Here is a 6,811-nt window from a genome sequence, read left to right as displayed (position 1 = left end):
CTTCAGCTCAGCTTGGGCATTAGCAACATCCTTCATACGAATCGCCACCTCTTGATCAGCCTTGGTTCGACTTAATGCCACTTTGGCCCGAGCATTAATTATCTCAACTCTAACCTTCGACAGATCAGATTTGAGTTTTCCAATCATATCCGCTTGAACTTTGGCGTTGTCACGAGTCAAGCGGAGTTGGACCTCGAAGGCTGGAACCTTGGCCGAGGCACTCATCTCCTCCATAGCTTCAGCCTGCACTTGAGCCCTTAGCTCCCCGCATGCAACTCTGACATGGTTGACGTCGCCTTTAAGGTACTCCAAGGCCTCCGCCTTTTTTTGCGGCTGATATAACAAAAGGGGTTAACCTTAAGGCTAGAAAAGAGCGAAATGCGTACTACAGGAAGTTACCTCCTCCAGCAAATAGCTCTCATAGTTTGAGCTCGGGTGCGCCTCATATCGCCAATGCTGCAGCTCAACTTCTTTCTCTTCACTAAGGAGCCTAAGAGACTCGCCCTCGTCCAGAATTTCCTGAAGCTTGGCCCCTTGGCGGAGCAGCTCAGACTGCCTATCACAAGCCTGCACAAGGAAGGTTTAATAGAGGGAGGAGGACACGAGATGCAGGGAAACTGTGCATAAAGTCATCACAAAGTGAAGCCGACGGACTTCCTCGAAGTCGAAACACACTCCTGTTGATCCTGCCTCTACGGCCCCAGGAAAACCGACCTCGGGCACAACATATTCACTCAAAGGAACCGCCAGTCAGGAATAAGGTACTCTGGGAGCAGCAGGCTCGAGCAATCCCCCATCCTCGGAAAGGTGAGCTCGATCAGAACCTCCAAAAGCTCCATCGCACCACGGGTGTCGATTCCTCCTATTGCCATCGTCCCTCGGCCCGGAGGCCAACGACTCCTTCCCCTCTTCGGAAGAGCATTGCCTCATCCCAAGGAACCGCCCGATATCTGCAAACAACGAATCCAGCACAAATGGAAGGGAAAAGTGTTACCTCGAAATACGAAGGCAAGGCAAAGGCAGCGTACGCTCCTACCTTGGTATTGCGCTCCCCATCCGGTACGAAATTCAGCTCGCCACCTACGCTCGTTGCAGGACGAATGGGTCACCTGATAAAAACTAGGTCGGGAATCCAAACTAGAGTAAGAATTTGAGAAGTAAATGTGGAAGCAATAACAACAAGGAATTGAACAACTAGAATTAAAGAGATGAAAATAAAGGATATGGGGAAAATTCAAGGAAAGAATTCCAAGAACGCAAGTTCTATCGCCTTGGCAAGATCAAAGTAACAACGTCTTGATTTATGGAAGAAATCAAACGCCTTTACTTAAGAAAGCAAATCAAAACAATAGATACGGATCTTGACCGCTTAGCGAGTAACTTGAGACAACAATTAATAACTAGTATTAATCGCCTTCTAAGAATACCACAAAGGAATCAAAGATATCATAAAAGAGAAGTAATCTTACTACCTTGAACTATGAACTAGTAAAGGTTGAAAGATAAATCTCAAAGCACAAGTAACAAAGGTTCAAAAGAACTCTCAAAGTATGTATACTTAATTAATAATGTTGTGTCTTATGAATGATAAGATCTCCTTATTTATAGGATTACAAAGGCATAAAAATCCTTTAAAAATTAGCTAGGGTGGTTGTTATGGCATACAAAATCATTACAATTAGGTAGGGTGGTTGTTATGGCAAACAAAATCATTACAATTAGGTAGGGTGGTTGCTAAAGAGTAAGAAAATTCATAAAAATTAGGTGGGGGCGGCCAAGATCCTTTGGGGCATATTTGGGCCTTAAAACAACTAGTTTGGGCCATTGGTTTGGACTCCAATTGGACTCCTTTTGTAACACCTCCTTTTGGACCTCTTTTAAGCTCATTTTGAGCCCATTTGGTGGACTTCAAGGACTGATTTGAGTGACCCAATCTTCCTCCTCTTGGACTTCAATTTGAGCAAACAAATAATTATAAAACTTAGACAATTCTTCTCCTTTGGGCTTGAGCACTTCCTCTATAGTTAGAAGCTTCTTTATTTGCCATTGAAATTCAGCAACCTTAGTCTGCAATTCTTTAGCTTGTGATCTTGTAAATGGCCTTCTTGGAGCTTCCAAAACTCTATCCTTATCAGTGATTCTATCATTCCCCTCTTCTTGAAATGAATTCATCCCCGAATTCGATCCTACATCAAACAAAGACAAGTCAGCAACATTGAATGTAGCACTTACTTGAAACTCACCAGGAAGGTCCAGCTTGTAAGCATTGTCTCCAATCCTTTCAAGGACTTGAAAGGGGTCATCTCCTCTAGGATGCAGCTTTGACTTCCTTTTAGAAGGAAATCTCTCCTTTCCAAAGTGAACCCAAACTAAATCTCCGGGTTTAAAAATAACTTGTTTTCGACCCTTATTCTTTCTCAAGGCAGTTTGCTCATTTTTCTTCTCAATTGCAAGCCTGGTTTGCTCATGAGTTTTTTTCATCATCTCAGCCTTTGTCCTACCATCAAGATTAGCAATATCAGTAGTAGGTAATGGTGATAAATCAAGTGGAGTAAAGGGATTAAAGCCATAAACAACCTCAAAAGGAGACATACCTGTAGAAGAATGGATTGTTCTATTGTAAGCAAATTCAATCATAGGTAAGTGACCTTCCCATGAAGTTAATTTACCTTTCAAAACAACCCTCAACATGTTTCCTAAGGTTCTATTAACTACTTCAGTTTGTGGGTGACAAGAAGTAGAAAACAACAATTTAGTGCCTAACTTCCTCCAAAATACATGCCAAAAGTGACTCAAAAACTTAGCATCCCTATCACTAACAATAGTTCTAGGTATACCATGCGATTTGACAACCTCCTTTACAAAAAGATCAGCAACATGTGAAGCATCATTAGTCTTTAAACAAGGAATGAAACGAGCCATTTTGGAGAACCTATCTACCACAACAAATATACTATCCTTACCATACCTTGTTCTAGCAAACCTAACATAAAATCTATAGAAATATCAATCCAAGGTGAAGTAGGAACAGGTAATGGCGTGTAAAGACCATGTGGTAACACTTTAGATTTAGCTTGTTTACATTCCAAATACTGTGTGCACATTCTTTCAACATCTTTTGTCATTCCAGGCCAAAAGAAATTTTCAGCAAGTATGTCTAATGTCTTTGGGACTCCAAAGTGTCCCATAAGGCCTCCATAATGTGCTTCCCTTACAAATACTTCACGTAAAGAGCAATTAGGGATACACAACTTATTTTCCTTAAACAGAAACTCATCTTGGAGGTTAAACCTCTCAAAAGGACTCAACTTACAATTTGTAAAAATTTTGCCAAAATCAACATCAATAGCATAAAGTCCCTTGATTTGATCAAAACCCATCAATTTAGAAGTCAGGGTAGAAACTAAGACATACCTTCTTGAAAGTGCATCAGCAACAACATTCTCTTTCCCTTGTTTGTAAGAAATTACATAAGGGAAAGTTTCAATGAATTCAACCCACTTAGTATGCCTTCTACTAAGCTTACCTTGACTCTTCAAGTATTTTAAGGATTCATGGTCAGTTTTAATGACAAACTCTCTTGGCCACAAGTAATGTTGCCATGTGGCTAAAGCCCTTACCAAAGCATATAGCTCTTTGTCATAAGTGGAATAGTTCAATGTGGCTCCACTCAACTTCTCACTAAAGTAGGCAACAGGTTTAGAATCTTGCATCAAAGCAGCACCTTCCTTTGCCAGAAGCATCACATTCAATTTCAAAAGATTTAGAAAAATCAGGCAATTGTAACAATGAAGCAGAACATAACTTTTCTTTCAACAAGTTAAAAGCATCATGTTATTCTTTTCCCCATTTAAAAATCTTATCCTTTTTAATAACTTCAGTTAAAGGAGAAGCAATGGTGCTAAAGTCTCTCACAAACCTCTTATAAAAACTAGCAAGTCCATGAAAACTCCTAACTTCAGTTACACTCTTAGGTTTAGGCCATTCCTTTATTGCTTTGATTTTCTCTTCATCAACCTCAACTCCTTTAGAACTAACTACAAAACCCAAGAAAATCACACGATCCACACAAAAATTACACTTTTTAAGATTAGCAAATAAAAGTTGCTTTCTAAGAACTTCAAAAACTTATTTTAGGTGTTCTACATGCTCCTCTAAAGTGTTAGAAAAGATCAAGATATCATCAAAGTACACCACAACAAATTTCCAATGAAAATCCTTAAAGATATGATTTATTAATCTCAAGAAAGTGCTACCATTAGTCAAGCCAAAAGTCATAACTAACCACTCATAAAACCCATATTTGGTCTTAAAAGCAGTTTTCCATTCATCTCCAGGATTCATTCGAATTTGATGGTAACCACTTTTTAGATCAATTTTAGAAAAGATTTTGGATCCATGTAATTGATCCAACATGTCATCAAGACGAGGAATAGGATGGCGATACTTTGCTGTTATCTTGTTGATTGCTCTACAATCCACGCACATCCTCCAAGTTCCATCCTTTTTGGGTACCAATAGGACGGGAACAGAGCAAGGGCTCATGCTCTCTCTCACAAAGCCTTTCTCAAGCAACTCCTCAACTTGCCTTTGAAGCTCTTTTGTCTCTTCTGGATTACTCCTATAAGCAGGCCTATTTGGGATTTGTGATCCAGGCACAAAATCAATTTGATGCTCAATGCCACGTAAAGGTGGCAATCCATTAGGAATATCTTCAGTAAAGACATCTTCAAAATCCTGCAAAAGAGAAGAAATACTACTTGGCAAAGAAGAAGTTAGTAACTCAGAATTAATCAAAGCTTCTTTGTAAGTAAGTAGTATTATGGGCAACCCCTCTTTTCTTGCATTTAAACACTCTTTGGCTTTTATATAGAAACTCTCTTTTTTTTCTTTCCTTAGCCTCTTTCCACTCACCAAGACCTTCTTTTTTTTCACTCGAACCCCTTTTTATCTCNACTTGAGAAAGAGATAAAGGTGCAAGAGTAAATTTCCTGCCATTTAGCTCAAGAGAATATCTATTCTTTCTCCCATCATGAAAAACATTCATGTCATACCGCCAAGGACGATCCAGTAATATATGACAAGCTTGCATAGGTACTATATCACAAAGAATATCATCCTCATATCTACCAACATTAAAGGAAATCATACACTGTTTATTTACCTTTAGTTCACCACTATCATTTAACCATTGGAGTCTATAGGGAGTAGGGTGTTTCATGCATGCAAGTCCTAGTTTTTCCACAAATTATGAGCTCACCACATTAGCACAACTACCACTATCAATGATCATAGAGCAAGTTTTTCCATTTATCCCACACCTAGTATGGAATATATTCTCTCTTTGTGCTTCACTATTGCTTCCGAAATTGATAGTCATAATCCTCCTAACTACCCCAGCCATGCCATCATTAGGTAGTTCTACATCATCTTCATCACTCACATCTCCCTTTTCTTCTTGTCCCTCACTTTTTTCACTCTCATATCCCCCATACTCTCTATGAATGATGTTTCTTCTACTTGGATATTCATGCATCATATGTCCCCTTCCTTTACATTATTGACATTGAATAGAACTAGAAGGTGTAAAAGGTTAGGGTTATAGGTTTTACCTCCCTCTTTGTTCTCAAATTTAACTTTTTCCTTGTCTTCTTGAGGTCTAGAAGAACTCTTCATCTCATGATTTGGCCATGGCTTTTTGGACATGGTGCTTGTCCGACCTTTCCACAAGCTAGTTTGCTTTCTTTTATATTGATTTTCTACCTTTATAGACAAATCAACTAACTCATCTATTGTTACATATTGTTGTAATTCTACTACATCAGTTATTTCCTTATTTAAACCATTTAAAAATCTAGCCATTGTAGCCTCTTCTTCCTCCATACAGTTAGCTTGGATCATAGCCATATCCATAGCCTTAAAGTACTCATCCACAGACATGGACCCTTGCTTCAATGTTTGAAGACGTTGTTGTAGCTCTCTTTGAAAGTGTGATGGTACGAATCTCTTCCTCATCACCCTCTTCATCTCAGCCCAAGTAGCAATTTGTGCTTGTCCTTCTTGCAATCTGTCCCTAGTAAGCTTTTTCCACCAAATAGCAGCATAGTCAGAAAACTCAACAACAACAAGTTTAACCTTCTTACCTTCAGAGTAGTTGTGACAATCAAAGATGGCTTCAACCTTTCTCTCCCAATCAAGGTACAAGTCTGGATCCTTGTTCCCTTGAAAGGTGGCATCTTTATCTTTATACTACTTATATTATCATCTTCTACTCTACCTCTTTGTCTCCTCCTATCTCTTCCCACCCTATCAAAATCAATTTCATTAAAATTATCTATAAGGTTTTCTTGTATTATAATGGGAGCATGGGGTACATTTCTCCTAGCTTGGGGCCTAGCATTATTTTCCCTAAGTTCAGCTATTGTATCATTTTGATCCGCAATGGTATCCCTCATTTCTTGGAGTTGCAAATTCAACCTTTCAAATTGTTGATGCATAGCTTGCAAGGTAAAATCATTTCTTGCTTTGATTTCGGCTTCTTGGATAACCCTTCGTTCATCATCACTACCTGTATGCGACATCTTTGAAAAAAATAAACTGTATCACACAAAATAGCTTCCCTTTTTTTTTTTCTCTCTCGGAATAACCTTTGAACAAAATACTTTGTAGATTTATAGTTAAACCCAACTTGTATGAAATTCTTAGTAGTAAAATTCAGTTTTTTTTTGGGAAAAAAAACTAAATCCTAGAACTTTTAGGCTCGGTTGAAACAAGATACGAACAAAAAGGAAGGATATAAATATGTAGATTA

At 38.7% G+C, this 6,811-nt stretch overlaps 1 pseudogene; it reads right to left on the bottom strand.

Moving 5' to 3' along the window:
• Positions 1-1,537: 1,537 nt before the first annotated feature.
• Positions 1,538-6,581, bottom strand: LOC109238700 (annotated as a pseudogene).
• Between the last annotated feature and the right edge of the window lie 230 nt (positions 6,582-6,811).

The sequence above is a fragment of the Nicotiana attenuata genome, unplaced genomic scaffold, assembly GCF_001879085.1.
Source record: "Nicotiana attenuata strain UT unplaced genomic scaffold, NIATTr2, whole genome shotgun sequence".
Lineage (NCBI taxonomy): Eukaryota > Viridiplantae > Streptophyta > Magnoliopsida > Solanales > Solanaceae > Nicotiana > Nicotiana attenuata.
The sequence above is the reverse complement of the archived record's forward strand: the minus strand, read 5'-3'. Positions and strand labels throughout refer to the sequence as shown.